The sequence below is a fragment of the Colobus angolensis genome, unplaced genomic scaffold, assembly GCF_000951035.1.
Source record: "Colobus angolensis palliatus isolate OR3802 unplaced genomic scaffold, Cang.pa_1.0 Scaffold611, whole genome shotgun sequence".
NCBI lineage: Eukaryota > Metazoa > Chordata > Mammalia > Primates > Cercopithecidae > Colobus > Colobus angolensis.
Window position 1 is genome coordinate 326,732 of NW_012119722.1, and position 18,227 is coordinate 344,958.

The 18,227-nt window shown below is 35.2% G+C and overlaps 1 protein-coding gene across 1 annotated transcript in view; it reads left to right on the forward strand.

The window, feature by feature from the left end:
- LRFN5 (leucine rich repeat and fibronectin type III domain containing 5) overlaps positions 1–18,227 on the forward strand; it is a 277,026-nt gene that overhangs the window by 115,102 nt on the left and 143,697 nt on the right. Inside the window, exon 2 of the mRNA XM_011963582.1 lies at positions 13,097–13,272. The gene's annotated coding sequence lies outside the window, so the exon portion shown is untranslated. The remainder of the gene's footprint in view (positions 1–13,096; positions 13,273–18,227) is intronic.

The window sequence follows — 18,227 nt, forward strand, 5'->3', positions numbered from 1 at the left end:
CAGATTTGGTGAAAGACATAAAATATAAGCATCTAAGAATCTCAGAGAACTCCACATGGGATGAAATCAAAGATAACCACACCTAAATACATTATATAATTAAACTGTTTAAAGACAAATTTGGAAGCAGAATGGGAAAAGTCTGCTTATCGTATGCAAAGGATACTAATAAGTAACTTTGGAGACCACAAAGCAGTGAGTTGATATATTCAGTGCTAAAAGAAGATTAAAAAATATATCAATCAAGAATCCTGTGTTTAACAAAACTGGTCTCCAAAAATGACAGAGAAAGTAAAAGAATCCCAGATAAACAAAAGCTAAAGTAGTTATTACCACTAGACCTGCCTTAAAAGAAATGTTAAGGAGAGTTCTGCAGATTGAAATAAGAAGACATCACATAGTAGCTCTCAATCAGTAAGAATAAATAAAGATTTTTTTTCCTCTTTGAATACCCATTATTTCTTTCTCCTGCCTGATTGTCCTGGCCAGAACTTCCAACACTATGTTGAATAGGAGTGGTGAGAGAGGGCATCCCTGTCTTGTGCCAGTTTTCAAAGGGAATGCTTCCAGTTTTTGTTCATTCAGTATGATATTGGCTATGGGTTTGCCATAAATAGCTCTTACTATTTTGAGATATGTCCCATCAATACCTAATTTATTGAGAGTTATTAGCATGAAGGGCTGTTATATTTTGTCAAAAGCCTTTTCTGCATCTATTGAGATAATCATGTGGTTTTTGTCTTTGGTTCTGTTTATGTGATGGATTACATTTATTGATTTGTGTATGTTGGACCAGCCTTGTATCCCAGGGATGAAGCCCAGTTGATGATGGTGGATAAGCTTTTTGATGGCTGCTGGATTCAGTTTGCCAGTATTTTATTGAGGATTTTTGCATCGATGGTCATCAGGGATATTGGTCTAACATTCTCTTTTTTTGTTGTTTCTCTGCCAGGCTTTAGTATCAGGATGATGCTGGCATCATAAAATGAGTTAGGGAGGATTCCCTCTTTTTCTACATATTGGAATAGTTTCAGAATGAATGGTACCATCTCCTCTTTGTACCTCTGGTAGAATTCGGCTGTGAATCTGTCTGGTCCTGGACTTTTTTTGTGATAGGCTATTAATTATTGCTTCAATTTCAGAGCCTGTTATTGGTCTATTCAAGGATACAACTTCTTCCTGGTTTAATCTTGGGAGGATGTATGTGTCCAGGAATTTCAAATTGTCCCTATTTGCAGATGATATGATTGTATATTTAGAAAACCCCATCGTCTCAGCCCCAAATCTGCTTAAGCTGATAAGCAACTTCAGCAAAGTCTCAGGATACAAAATCAATGTGCAAAAATCACAGACATTCCTATACACCAATAACAGCCAAACAGAAAGCCAAATCATGAGTGAACTCCCATTCAGACTTGCTTCAAAGAGAATAAAATACCTAGGAATCCAATGTATAAGGGATGTGAAGGACCCCTTTAAGGAGAACTACAAACCACTGCTCAACAAAATAAAGAAGGACACAGACAAATGGAAGACCATTCCATGCTCATGGAAAGGAAGAATCAATATCGTGAAAATGGCCATAATGACCAAGGTAATTTATAGATTAAATGCCATCCCCATCAAGCTACCAATGACTTTCTTCACAGAATTGGAAAACACTACTTTAAACTTCATATGGAACCAAAAAAAGAGGCCACATTGCAAAGACAATCCTAAGCCAAAAGAACAAAGCTGGAGTCATCACACTACCGACTTCAAGCTATACTACAAGGCTACAGTAACCAAAACAGAATGGTACTGGTACCAAAACAGAGATACAGACCAAGGGAACAGAACAGAGCCCTCAGAAATAATACCACACATCTACAACCATCTGATCTTTGACAAACCTTACAAAAGCAAGAAATGGGGAAAGGATTCCCTGTTTAATAAATGGTACTGGGAAAACTTGTTAACCATACATAGAAAGCTGAAAGTGGATCCTTTGCTTACACCTTATACAAAAATTAATTCAAGATGGATTAAAGGCTTAAATGTTAGATCTAAAACCATGAAAACTCTAGAAGAAAACCTAGGCAATCCATTGAGGACATAGGCATGGGCAAGGACTTCATGTCTAAAACACCAAAATTAATGGCAACAAAAGCCAAAATTGACAAATGGGATCTGATTAAACTAAAGAGCTTCTGCACAGCAAAAGAAACTACCATTAGAGTGAACAGACAACCTACAGAATGGGAGAAATTTTTTGCAGTTTACCCATCTGAGAAAGGGCTAATATCCAGAACCTACAAAGAACTTAAGCAAATTTACAAGAAAAAAGCAAACAACCCCATCAAAAAGTGGGTGAGGATATGAACAGACACTTCTCAAAAGAAGACATTTATGCAGTGAACAGACACATGAAAAAAATACTCATCATCACTCGCCATCAGAGAGATGCAAATCAAAACCACAATGAGATACCATCTCACACCAGTTAGAATGGCGATCATTAAAAAGTCAGGAAACAACAGGTGCTGGAGAGGATATGGAGAAATAGGAACACTTTTACACTGCTGGTGGGACTGTAAATTAGTTCAACCATTGTGGAAGACAGTGTGGTGATTCCTCAAGGATCTAGAACTAGAAATACTGTTTGACCCAGTCATTCCATTACTGGGTATGTACCCAAAGGATTATAAATCATGCTGCTATAAAGACACATGCACACGTGTGTTTATTGTGGCACTATTCACAATAACAAAGACTTGGAACCAACCCAAATGCCCATCAATGATAGACTGGATTAAGAAAATGTGGTACATATACAACATGGAATTCTATGTAGCCATAAAAAGGATGAGTTCATGTCCTTTTAGGGACATGGATAAAGCTGGAAATCATCATTCTCAACAAACTATCGCAAGGACAGAAAACCAAACACCACATGTTCTCACTCATAGGTGGAAACTGAACAATGAGAACACTTGGACACAGGAAGGGGAACATCACACACCGGGGCCTGTCGTAGGGTGGGGGATGAGGGGAAGGATAGCATTAGGAGATATACTTAATGTAAATGACGAGTTAATGGGTGCAGCACACCAACATGGCACATGTGTACATATGTAACACACCTGCACGTTGTGCACATGTACCCTAGAACTTAAAGTATAGATATAAAAAAAAGAATAAATAAAGGTCCCAGTAATGGTAAGTATGTGGGAAATTGTAAAAGTCATATTACTTTAAATAATATTTGTAACTCCACTTTTTGATTTCTCCATGATTTAGTGATGAATACATTAAAAAGCAGTTACTCTAAAAGCTAATATTGTAATTCTGATTAGTAACTCTAGATTTTGTTTCCTACACAATTAAATATATTAATATATAGAAAAAAATTATTGATTTATGGACAATAGTTCCTTGTTGATTTTTTATCTACACAAACTGCCCAACGTTGAAAGTGGGTATTGAAGTATTCTCTTATTGTTGTATTGCAGATCTCTTTCTTCAATTATATTAATATTTGCTTTATATATTCAGGTCCTCTGATGTGCTCATGTGTATGTATATATATATACACACACACACGCATATGTATATATATACACACACACATTATATATATAGTTTGTGTGTGTGTATGTGTGTGTGTGTGTGTGTGAGTGTGTGATGGAGTTTCACTCTTGTTGCCCAGGCTGGGGTGCAGTGGCATGATCTCGGCTCACTGCAATCTCTGCCTCCTGGGTTCAAGCAATTCTCCTGCCTCAGCCTTCTGAGTAGCTGGGATTACAGGTGCACACCAATTTTATATTTTTAGTAGAGGTGGGGTTTCACCATGTTGCTAGGCTTGTCTTGGACTCCTGACCTATGGTGATCTACCACCTCAGCCTCCCAAACTACTAGGATTACAGGCATGAGCCACCATGCCTGGCCTGGGTATATATATGTATGTGTGTGTGTGTGTGTGTGTGTGTATTTACATTTGCTATAACTTATTGATGAATTGACCTTTTATTGTTTTATAATGACATCATTTTCTTTTTTATAGTTTTCAACTTAAAGTCCACTTTATCTTATATAATTATAGGTACTTAGCTACCCCTGCTATCTTTTGTTTCTACTTGCATGGAATACCTTTTTTCCATTCTATCGTTTTCAGTGTCTGTGTGTGCAAAGAGTTGAAGTAAGCCTCTTATAGGTAGTATACAATGGAGTCTTGTCTTTTTTTTTTTTTTTTAATCCATTCAGCTTCTTCATGTCTTTCAATTGTGGAATTAAATTCATTTACGTTCAAAGTAATTGGTGATAGGTAAGAACTTACTTATGCCATTTGTTCATTATATTCTGGTTAGTTTGTAGATCATTTGTTTCTCTTTTGCTTTCTTGCCGTCTGCATTTTGACGAATTTCTGTAGTGGTATGCTTGGAATTATTTCTGTTTATCTTTTGTGTATCTAGTAAGGGTTTTGCTTGTGGTTACAATAATGCTTACATAAAACATATTGACAGATTATTTCAAGCTAATAATAACTTAACTTTGATCACTTACAAAAAAATGCTTCACTTCCCCTGACAATTTAAAAAGTGTTTTTGATAACACATGTTTATCCTTTATAGGTTGTGTTACTTAGCACATTTTTGTAACTGTAGTTTTTAATAGTTCTCCCTTTAAACCATCATTGTAAATATTTATTTTCTCAACATCATTACAGTATAAAATGTTCTGAGTTTTACTCAACTTCTTTTTATTAATGAGTTTTATATTTTTACATGTTTTTATGTCACTACATTGCAATGTTTTCCTTTTGCTTGAAAAACTCTAACATTTCTTATACAAGTAAATTCTTTGGGTTTTGTCTGAAAAAGTTTTTACCACCCATTTACCTTTATTTTTATTTTTATATATTTTTCAATACAGTGTCTCAGTCTTTTACCCAGGCAGTAATGCGGTGGCACAATCATGGCTCACTGAGCTTCAAACTCCTGGGCTCAAGCAGTCCCCCTGCCTCAGCCTGCTGAGTAGCTGGGACCACAGGTGTGCACAACCATACCCAGCTAATCTTCATTTTTACTTTTAGCAGTGGAAGGGTCCCCTATGTTGCTCAGGCTGGTTGTAAACTCCTGGGTTCAAGCAGTCCTTCTGCATCAGCCCCCCAAGTGCTGGGATTATAGGCATAGGACACTGCACCTGGCCACACTCCTTTATTTTTAGTTTATTAATTTTTTTTTATTATACTTTACATTCTGGGATACATATACAGAAGGTGCAGGTTTGTTACATAGGAATACAAGTGTGATGGTGATATGCTGCACCTATCAACTGTATGCTTCAGGGCATACAGTTATTCATATTATATTCCTGGGCCTCAAACAGCTTACAGGCCAATAAGAAATCTAAGACATGTGGTACATCACATGATGGACCATTAGGGTGGTTCATTTTAAAGTGTAATACCTCTCGCATCTAAACTGTTAGTTCTTCCCTGTCCTTGTAATGTGTTTTTAAGTCCTCCTGCCAAAAAAGGTACTTCTCACGCTTATAGATATTTCTCACACCCATATTGCTTTTCAGAATATTTGCAGTTCTTTGAAACTCCCGTACTCTATGTGGTCCTTAGTTTTTCTGAGTTTATTCCAAAATCTCTTTTAACAAACTATAAATCTAATTTTCAATTGCTCAATAGTTTCCCAGGACTTACAGTCTCATGTTCAACCCACTGACTTTAATATATATGTTCCAGTATTTTTACAATGACCATTATGAAGTATATTTTGTCTGTCTCTCTCTACACACACACCCACATACACACACATACACATATAGATATGGAGCACCAGAAATCAGCATTTTATTTTTATTTTTAACTAACAAAGGGAAACAATATTAGGCAAGCACAGGTAGCGACTCTGATTAACACCAGTCCAGGAGTGCACTTAGTAGCTGGTTATTTTACCATATTACATACCTGGTAAAAAATGTAATCTCTGTGCTTTACCATAATGCTATTTATGTGGTCTGGTACCCAAAGCAAACAGTAATTCAGTACTTTCCATTGATTGATGGATTTATATTTTTTCTAGTTTTCTGTGAGACACACTGTATTTCAAATGTCGTTTAATAAGGACAAATAATTCACTGTGTCAATTAAACATGTTTTACTAGATGTTCCTTTTCTAATAAGGAACATCTAGTGCTAAGATTGCAGTCCTGAAACTGTTCACACTTAAGGCTCGCCCTAAGGCAGATGATACACTGTTATGTAGATTTTCATGCAGTCATGGAAATAACGCAGAGGGATTCCCACATATCTTATACCTGGTTTCTTCCAATGGGGGTTACATCTTACATAACTGTAGTACAATATCACAATCAAGAAACTGTCATTCATACAACCCACTGACCTTATCAGATTTTTACCAATTTTACATATACTTGTATTTGCTTCCATTTAGTTTTCTAAATTTTATCACATATGTAGGTATACATGAACACAGTCAAAATATGGAAAAGTTCAATTAGCATGATACATTCTGCTACATGTGTGTAGCCACAAATAATTCTCTCCCTCATCCCTAAATAAATAAATAAACATTTATTTCTTAATTTTTAGATACAGGGTCTTACTCTGTTGCATAGGCTGGGCTTGTTCTACTAGGTTCAAGCTGTCTTCCCACCTCAGCTTTCCAAAGCAGCTGCGATTACAGGCATGTGTCACTGTGCCTTGCTTCTGTTATGTCTAATTTTAAAAGAAGAACGTACTCATGTATTACTTGTATTATGAATATTAATAAACAAATGGAGCATGCACTTTCTCATTTGCACATGAAAAAATTGATCTGGCTTCTACAAATTTACACATGAATCAGAACGCTAAAGAGAAGACATAATGTAATATAAATGTTTTGAAATTCTGCTGAATTGGGGTTTTAAAAATTTGTATGTTTATAAAATGTTCAGTATTATGGTTTCTTTATGAAATAATTTCTGATTTAACATGCAAAGGAGGAGGTCTTGGAGGAAGGAAGGAATAAACAAAGGATGAGAGAGGGTGGTAGGGAGGAAGGAAAGAAGGGAATCAGGGAAGGATAGAGAGAAGAAAGAGGAAACAGGGAGGGAAGGGACACAGAGGAGGGGAGAGAAAGAGGGAAAGTGAAAACTGGTAGATACAAAGGATCTAAATAAGGGGATTATATTATAGAACAAAATGGTTAGGGATCAGATGGAGATAAAACATCCAGGAATACAGTAACACAGAGATTTGCTATTATACAATAATCAGCTAAAATGATGTTAACAGTAAGCCCCAATGTCCATTTGGACTAATAAAGACTTGCCACCTCATCCTGATATGAACCTATATTGGGCTCCTCATGGAAGGAGTGGAAAGAGGTCAAAAAAACAGGTCAAAGTTGAAATAGATAAAATATTGATTTACATAAAACTTTTTTTTTCAGGTTGCGGTACGTGGGTACATGTGTATACACCGGTGTATGCATGTATGTAATATATCAAATAACATTCACGGTGACACTGTGATGTATGTAGTATAACCATTTAAAATCTAATGGACAAAAGGTTTAAGTTGTTAAGAGTTACTGAAGGGAAAAAGAGAGAGGGAGGGAGACAGGAGAAAGAGGAAGGAAGGAAAGGAGAGAGGGAGGGAGGGAAGAAATGGGGGATACAGGAAAAAGGAAAGAAAGGAGTAAGGGAATAAAGAAGGAAATATTGTATGTGGATAACAAAATGATAATTATTCTGTTGATAGACACAAATCGATATTCTGTTTTAATTGGAAAAGATCATTACCAAAGAGCTAAACTGATACACATATTAGTTTTACCATACTGTCTGTCTGCTGACTTTTACCACACCATTAAGAACAACAAGAATGTGGTGTTTAGCTTTTCCGTATGGTCCGAAGAACAGAGTAGGCCTGACATTTACATTGTCAGAACAGACCATGAGCTAGCAAATGAAATCAAAGGACTCTCTCATTTCACCAAGGGATGAAGATGTGCTAAAGTTATCTTCAGGGAAAAAGAAAGTTTACAGCCCTTTGAGTTTCTGATAAATGTCAAGAAAAATTTTAGAAGAATAATATTAAATTGTGAAATCATTATTTGAAGTATTTTTGGTATTACTTTGGATTGTTTTGATTCTATCATTTGACAAAATATTGTTGTGCAAGTAAAAGTATTTTGATAGCTCTGGGGTCTTCATCTGGGCCTGATTTTACATTTCTTTTGTTTATTTTGCATGGAAATTTTACAACCACTATCTAATAAACAGAAACTTTGTAATTAAATTAAAATTGTAATAATATGTTTTGGTTTTCACTGAATCAGTTATTAATTTAGCATCTCTGCTTTTGTATGTGGTGAGAATCTCATATTTTAAACTATTACTATGAAACATAGTGAATGAGTCATTTCTTTAAAAACTGAAAAGCAAGCACAACCTCTACCCACCTTCTGTCTTCACACCCTGAAAAAAAAAAAAAAAACCTTCACCTAAGTTGTAGCTTACTGAAATACTGAAATACAGTATCCCTTAATGTTATTTTCTGTTAGTTGTTAACAAGATATTACAAATGCAGTAATAAAATTTTTAGTTCAGCAAGATTTGTGTTTTATTTAACTGCTGAACTCTTGCTATTAGAGGAAAGGAATGATTAGTTGTTTTCATTTACGATGTGACATTTACATTAAGCAATAAATGCTCTAGTAGTGTATTAATTTATTTGTCATATGATCTTGGACATGTGCAATAATTTGTAAAAGTTTTCCTATAGCCAAGGATATGGTGCTACGTTTTTTCCAATAACAAATGCATTTTCATATTCAATCATTGCCTCTAATTTAATTTTTAAAGTAGGTTTAGCAATATTAATGGTGAGGCAAGCATGTTTTAATAATAATGTTTATATGAATTTCTGAATAATTATGCTTTAACAAACTTATTAATATGAAGTAATTTTCAATTTTTTGCTTGTGTCCCAAATTATTTTTCAAGTCATTTGTTTTAATAAAATAGCAATCCCTATCTTATAACCTCAGTTTTGGAGTAGTCCCATAAAAATAATGGCTATTTTGTGTCAATATATTATTACATAATTATAAATAAGTAATTGAATGAACTGCAGTGACATCATATGATTCAATTATTTATATATTTTAAAACAGCTGGTTTTTGCATCATGTAGGCCAAAACATTTGGCTGTTTATTTTTTAACCATTTTTAACACAAAGTGAATGTAACTAAAGACAAATGTAGAACAACTTATTCCTTGTTTATTTTGTACTATTAGGAATTCTAGGGAGAAGTGATAGGAAATGATACCATTTGATGGATTCATAATTTTTCAAATGTTATGAATATTTAAAATGAAGGAAATATGTGAGATGATATTCTGGTGTCTTCAGATATTTCAAGAGTTTTCAATGGGTCAAAACTTAGGGCAAGTTTAGGAAGATTTTCTAAGGGTAACAAAATTGTTGCAATGCCTATAATGTATAAGGTATTATGATTAGTACTTTCACATATATTGTATCTTCAAATAGTTACAACTTTTTGTAACTGTTTTCATTTTGAAAGAGAAAAATGGTAATGTGGTCATAGTTGTGATTTCAGCCTTGGTCTAGAAGACTTTAGAGTCCTACCTTTGTTGATTTTAAGGCTCTTACCAATGTATATGTTCAGGCAGTTGATGAACACTTAGTAAAGATATCCTAGAGAATAAGAAAGTATCATTAGGTGCTGGAGGAGATAATGATTCTCACTTTTAAATACATATTTTCTAATAACTTCTAGAACTTTGCCCATGTTTTCTAAGTTCTTTCTGAGTTTAGTATTGGCACCTTATGTGGTTTGGCTTTGTCCTCACCCAAATCTCATTTTGAATTCTAGCTTCAGTAATGCCCATGTGTCGTTCCATGGGAGGCACACGGAGGGAAGGAATTGAATCGTGGGGGCAGGTCGTTCCCAGGCTGTTCTGGTGATAGCGAATAAGTCTCATAAGATCTAATGATTTTATAAAGGGGAGTTCCCCTGCACATGCCCTCTTGCCTGCCGCCATGTAAAATGTCCCTTTGCTCTTCCTTGATCCTCTGACATGATTGTGAGGCCTCCCCAGCCATGTGGAACTGTGAGTCCATTAAATGCTTTTCCTTTATAAATTACCCAGTCTCAGTTATGTCTTTATTAGCAGCATGAGAACAGAGTAATACATCATCCACAATAATTGTTAGAGGGAGAACTATGCTTCTTGGAAATACATGTACATAAACAATAATAGTTGCTGAATTTTCTAAGACTATGAAAAGATAGTAACAACTTGGAACTAAGAAATTGACCTTAATTTTTTATAGGATGTTCCATTTCAACATAATATTAAGAAAAAAAACTTGGTATGATACCACTAGAAAATGTAGTATTAGAATCTCAAATCTGAACTTTCTCACTTTAGTCATTGCATTGACCAAAATATATGGGCTAAAAAAATAACACCTTACTTTAATATAGAACCCTTATTGATTTTCTGAAAATTTCACTTACATTATGAGATATAAGACATTTCATAGAGTGAGATAGCCCTAGGTGAGAGTCCTCACTTTGCTATTTATCTGTATGACCTTGCCCAAGGTTACTTGATCTTTCTCTGTCCTTTCATTTTTGTAGCACTAAAATAGAAATATGTATTTACCTCATTCGATTCTTAAGAGAATTTTTTAAAACATGTTTTATGGTAGCTAGAACATAGTAAGTCTTAATACAGGTATTATTACAAGAAAAGGAAATGCTGTTCTCATTAGTTATGTGACCATATAGACAATAAATTTTCTCTGGGAAATTAGAATTTAGGTAGGAATTTCAGCTGTTACTGTGCTTTTTATGCTAAAATGAAGACAGAGACATACTGTTGGTCAACAGTGTATTTTAGGGGGAGTTAGGATGATATTATGAGACCTTCATATTTTGCTACCATAATGAAATAATATAAAATGTAATTACAGAATTCAGATTTTTTTTTTATACTGCACCTTTACTACAAAGAAAGAAACATAATCAGAGCTATAGGGACAATGAGGTGTTTTAACCAAAAGAATTTATTTAGCAATATATTGTGCCTGTATTTACTAACATGTGCAGAATACATACATATGAATATTATTTTTGTAACAACAAAATCCCAGAAAGGTGTACTTTTCAGTTAAGATACTTTAAGAACAGATTATGCTTATGGTAGATGTGCACTGCTAGAATGAATGGATTCGTGCTAGAAGACAGAAATGGAATGTTCTTCAAGATGTTAAAGACACAGGGCACAGGCCAGGCGCGGTGGCTCACGCAGGTAATCCCAGCACTTTGGGAGGTCGAGACAGGCGGGTCACTAGGTCAGGAGATTGAGACCATCCTGGCTAACACGGTGAAACCCCGTCTCTACTAAAAATACAAAAAAATGAGCCGGGCGTGCTGGCGGATACCTGTAGTCCCAGCTACTCGGGAGGCTGAGGCAGGAGAATTGCATGAACCTGGGAGGCGGAGCTTGCAGTGAGCCAAGATCGCGCGGCTACCCTCCAGTCTGGGCTACAGAGCGAGACTCCGTCTCAGAAAAAAAACAAAAACAAAAACAAAAACAAAAAACAGGGGCACAACAGAGCAAAGTATTCTGATATATGTACAAAAATATACGTACGCACACACATACATACACACACAAACTATTTTGAAAGAATGTTCTAAAATGTGAAATTGGTTTTTTGCGAGGAGGATATCTTTCTTTGGAGGGAGATGTACTACTGGATTTCTGATATTTTTATCATGCATATATGAATGTGAAAATTAGCTTAAAATATAGTCATGGAAGGAAACAAATGAAAGGGCAAACAATTGCTGTACCAACATAGTTGTCAAATGATTGATTTATATTTATATGTGTGTATGTGGTATGTCCCAGTTATTCTAAAATGCTGTAGTAAACATAAATTTCAAAAAGATACAGCATTGATTGACAGATTCAGATAAATAATTTAAATATATAAGCTATAATTTACTTTTATTTAATCGTACAGTTAATCTGTGCATTGATTTTAGTATTTCTGACCATTTCAGTATTAAATTAAGCAATTGCTTAATTTTCCTTTTTAAATAAATTCCTAATTATTGATTATCTTAAGACAATATCATCACTTCTTTAAATTTTGACTCTATAAGATCATTCATATATCTTTACAAGTGAAGGCAGCAGAAATAATTAACTAAACTCAAGTTGCTGTTTCATCTTAGATCTGTTTTATATTATTATGCTTAGGAATTTCATTATTTCTGCCTTTCTTTTCCTCAGACAAAATAAGTCATAGTTAAAGTAAAATTACAATGCTTTTGTTAATTTCAAGAACATTTTAAAAACTCAGCCCGTTTCTGCATTAAAAATATCAGTGGTTGAATATCAATTCGTGCTATTACATAGATCTTACAAGAAAGAAAGTTAAACATCGTGTCTCATAGAGCCAAGTTAACTATTCTTTAGAGTGACACGAAAACCTCAAAAAGAAGTAGAAATCAGTAATCTGCTGACATAAAGTTAAAATGTAAATGGCATGCCTATGTACTTCTTTCATAGACATATAGGTTGCAATAGACAGATTTTCTCTATTGAAAAAAATACGGGAAAAACAACATAAGACTATTAGCTTAATCAGGGTAGGGGTTTTTCAGGTTCATTCACCACCATATCCTAAGTGTCATATGCCTCGTAAATAGTAGGTGATGCTTAAATATATGTTAACTTATGCAGTATTTTAACATTAGACTGCTAGTTGAAATAATTTAAATATGATGAAATTGAACTATGCAGCTTAAGATTATTTAAATTATCCCCAGTTTCAGAAAGGAAAGGAGAATGCTAATATATTTACTGAAATCGCAGTATGTTGCACATTCCATTGGAAAGCTTTATTATGCAAATATATTTAAATCATATTGCATGATAGTCCTGCTGTAGTTTGAGATTGATCACCCAGTTAACAGCCACTATGTTTTTCAAGGATACTTTATAAGCATTTTTTGATACATTCTTTTTTTGTGCTTGCCTCCTTTGAAGAATCCCTGTAACCATTCAGCCAGGTGTTGAGAAGATATGTAGCAGCCGAGCACTCATCTTTTGACACCATCCTCTGAAATCAGCTTTGGAGATGCTTTCACTCTGTCCGTCTTCTGCAGCAGCCAGGCAGAGTGCTGACTCCTTCACAGCCGTGAGGAACTCTTCAGGCTCCAGAAGTAAGTTAATTGCATTCAGTTCAATCATTGTCAGTGGGTTTCAAACACTTAAGGTAGGAAAACTAAAAATCTTGCTAACTTACATACAAATTAAACCTCGTGTTATTCATCACTGATTATCTTTTTTTTTTTTGAGTCATATTTTTCTGGAGATGCAATGTCTTCCACTTTTTGTGTTGATAACCTATATCCTTGTAGAAATTTCTGATTTTTTTTTCAGGATTTGTGTTTCACATGCATTATCATAATTTATACTTACAACTTTAAGGCCTGGACAAGGAATAGATTAAAATAACAATGTTTGCAAATGAATACAAAGATTCAAAATGACCAAATATTTTATCAAATTTGCTTGGCTCATAAACTATGAAAGTGGAATACAATTTCTGGTTTTCTAAATTTTGAAAAATAAGTGCTGTTTCCATGGCTTTGATGTCCAGTGCTGTATGAAGGGCAATGTACTGGTGCTAGAAAGAGCAGTTTTCCTGATTGGTTGGTTTATTGAATGATATGTTATCTGGGTCATTCAAGGAGAGTTTATGCCAATCTCTAAATGTACATACTAGAAAAACAGAAGAAAATGAAAATCACATATAGGAAAATGAATTGAAATCAGGGGACATGAAGAATCTGTAAAATGAACAACACAATGTACTGCATACCACCACAAAACAAATTCCCCGCCATAAATTTATGTATGGGCTTTTAACTTCTAGGTAAATCAGGTAAATGTATTAGTTAAAAGATTATTTATGACCATAGGATTTGAAAATAAAGAGTCTCAGGAAAAGTTCAGGTTTTCCTGGTTCATACTTATGAGCCTGTTGTTTTGCCATGTTTCTAGTTTAACTTTACATTTGAAGCATGTTTTTTTCTTCTCCTAAATACTTGATGTAGACATTTCTTGTTGCTCTTGATGATATATTTACATCACAATGTCACTGCACAGAAAATTAATTGTAGGTGCGCTTTTATATAGAGCAAAAGTTTGATATAGCTGAAACTGTCAGTGATTGGATGCTTGGCAATTAAAATTTTCTTGAAGTGAACAGGTAAGAGATACTTAATGAACCCACTTTTATTTTGCAACATATTACATGTCAATATGCAACATAAATGCATATGTTATTAGAAGAACAGAAAAACTATAGTTAAGAATTTATATGTGAATGGTGATGTATCTAATTATATAACATTTAAAATAGGCAGCCAGTATGTTGTTGCCAGTATGCTCAAGTTGGTGTAGAAGGACTACTTTTAAGACATTCAAAAATAATATATCTAGATTATATTGAAGTTAATTGATTATAACTGTGATGGTAGTGTAAAATGATGAGTCTGAGTATGCAGATTCATTCTAAACATGATTTTCGTGTAGGTTTCTTCTTCCTATATTTTATTACCTGGTATTCCTTTTGTACATAATGTATTCATTTATTTTAGAAATTGCTTTTGTTGCTTTGCTTCTTTAGCCTTCCATTAAATGAAACAATTTGAGGAATGCATTCTAAATTTTCTGTGCTGTGCATTTTCTTAAGGAGACAGAGGACACTGTCCAAGCCTGAGGTGATTGTGAAAATGTAAAAATTGTTTGTTTCTTTATGGCAACCCCACAAGAAACTCCAGAGATTTTATTTGCCCAAACAGTTAGTTAATTAATAATTTTTGTGTGTGTGTTGTTTTCCACTGGCAAGGCTTTTTCTAGATAAAAGCTTTTACTTTACGAAAGCTGTTAGCAAAGGAACTGTATTTACTGACATATTCTCTAGTATAAATCCCAAAACAAAGTAAATTCAAACACATTTTCATTTACTAATTGCTAAAATCAAGGCCAAAGGATTTTCTTAATTAACATGGAAATAAAAGGCTCACCAGTAATAATTTATATATTGAAAAAGACTCTTCCAAGTTAATGCTTGATTCGTTTTTTTAAATTAGCAGTCCATTAGTGTGTAGAAGTAGTACCTCCTGTTCTCTATTTTTTCTTTGGAGTAACATTAGGTTAAAGTCTTGCATGAAACTAATCACTCTGAAAAATAAATAAATAAAACGTAAAGTAAACACATTCCTAATTAGGGTTGTCCAACTTCAAATAGCTCATTGAAAATTCATAGGATATCCATTAAAATCCCTTTAAAAATAAATGGAATACCAGGAACTTTCTTAGAGTGAAACAGTGAATGGAGTAGTAGTAGTAGAGTAATGATGCAATGAAATATCCACTTGTGATTAAGGAGGACAGCTGAGGTGGTAATGGTTGCTATTATGATTATTTTTCTCACTCTAGCGTTTCCAATTGGCCTTGGATAGTAGAAGAATACTTTTGTCTGTTTCTCTATTCGTTCTCACTTGACAAAAGTATTGATGAAATTAAATAATGAATAATGTCTTAACAACAAATGTGCCTGTAGGCACATGCTTTTGAAAACACATAAGTATGTATGTGTGTGTATTTATGTGCATGTGTGTGTATGTATGCATGTATATATGTGTGTATATATGTAAAGATAATTTACTATACCCGTAATGATGATAATCATTTTACAAAGCTAATATTCCTTTTTACTATTAAGGTCTCCTTAGTGGCATTAAATATATAACAGTTAAGGAGTGCTTTATTTTTCTGAAATGAACTCCCTTATATTTAAAGTGTATAAATTATCACCTTTTATGACATTATTTGAAAGTGGCTTAACTAGCTATCATAATAATGGGCAACATATTATCATTTGACAATTTGTAGTACTCTTTACTAAACATTAATTTATTTGCTATGTATACCATTTCTATGAGTACATTTTTCATTTGTCTATTTCTTCAACCACGTGTTAGTCCATTTTTGCATCATTATAAGGAAATACCCAAGGCTGGGTAATTTAGAAAGAAAAGAGATTTAACTGGCTCATGGTTTTGCTGGCTGTACAGGAAGCATGTTGCCAGCATCTGCTTCTGGTGAGCCCCTGAGGAAGGTAATCATTATGACAGAAGGCAAAGGGGGAGCAGGCACATGACATGGAGAGAGTGGGAGCAGGAGAGAAAGTGGGAAGTGCTACACTCTTTTTAACAACCAGATCTCACATGAACTAACTGACCAGGAATTTACTCATCACCAAAGAGCCATTCATGAGGTATCTACCCCCATGCTCTAATACTTCTTACTAGGCCTCACCTCCTATATCGGTGATTACATTGTAACAAGAGATTTGGAGGGGATAATCATCCAAACCTTGCCATTCCATCCCTGGCCCCCACCAAATCACGTGTTCTTCTCATATTGCAAAAGACAATCATCACTTTCCAACAAGCCCCAAGAGTATTTAATCATTCCAACATTAAGTCTAAAGTCCTAAGTCTCATCTGAGACTCATCTCCTTCCACCTATGAGCCTATAAAATCAAAATGAGTTATTTAGTCCCAAAATACAATGATGCTACTGGCATTGGCTAAGCTTTACCAGTCCAAAAGGGAGAAATTGGCAAAAAGAAAGGGGCAATAGACCCCATACAACTCTGAAACCCAGCAGGGCAGGCATTAAATCTTAAAGCTCCAACATAATCCTTGACTTTAGTTTCCACATCATGTTGTGAAGGATGGACTCCCAAGGACTTGGGTAGCCTGTGCCTGTGGCTTTGTAGGACACAGCTCACACAGCTGCTCTCACAGGTTGCAGTTGTATGCTTATGGTTTTTCTGGGCAGAGGGCTTAAGCTACCAGTGAATCTACCACTCTGGGGTCTGGAGGACAGTGGTTTCTTTCCAACATCTCCACTAGGTGGTGTCCTGGTGGAGACTCTGTATGGGGGCTCCAACTCCATAATTTCCCCTCAGCTTGCCCTGGTAGTTTCTCTGTGAGGAGCTCCACTTCTGCTTGGGCACCCAGGCTTTCCTATATATCCTCTGAAATCTAGGTGGTAGCCACTCAGCCCCCTTCACTCTTGCAGACTTAACACCACATGGAAACCACCAAGGCTCATGGCTTGTGCCTTCTGGAGCTGTGGCTTGAGCTGTACTTGGTCCCCTTTGAGCCATGACATAGCTGGAGTATATGGGGAGCAATATCTCAAGGCTGCTCAGGGCAGTGGGGCCCTAGGCCTGGCCCCTGAAATCATTCTATTCTCCTGGGCCTCTGGTAATAGATATCCTTGCCCAGTGGCCCAGGAGAATAGAATGGTTTCTTGGAGCAGGCCCAGTCTTGAAAATCTCTGAAATGCCTTCAAGGCATTTTTCCCATTGTCTTGGATATTAGTGCATGGCTTCCTTCTGGTCATGCACGCCTCTCTAGCACATGGTTGCTTCATCAGTTGTTTATATTCTTTCTCTGTCACTGCCCAGTTTGCAAGTTTTCCAAACCTTTATCCTCTGCTTCCCTTTAAAATATAAGTTCCAACTGTAAATCATTTCTTTGCTCCTGTATATAATTTAGGCTGTTAGAAGGAGCCATGTCACTTCTTGAACATTCTGCTGCTTAGAAATTGTTTCTACCAGATACCCTAAGTCATCACTCTTAATTATCAACTTTCACAGATCCCTAGGACCTGGATGCAATCCAGCCGAGTTATTTGCTAGGGTGTAACAAGGAGGACCTTTACTTTATTTCCCAGTAACTTCCTCATTTCCATCAGAGACCTTGTCAGTGTGGTCTTCACCACCCATATCTCTGTCAGCATTTTGGTCAAAACCATTTAACGGTCTCTAAGAATTCTAAACTTTCCCTCATCTTTCTGTCTTTGGAGATCTCCAAAGTCTCCCAAACACTGCCTGATACCCCGTTCCAAAGCCACTTTCACATTTTCAGTTATCTTTATAGCAACACCCCACTACTTAATACCAATTATCTGTGTTAGTTCATTTTTGTATCACCATAAAGAAATGTCTTGGGCTAGAAAATTTAGAAAGAAAAAAGGATTAATTGGCTCATGATTCTCTAGGCTGTAGGAAGTATGGTGTCAGCATCTC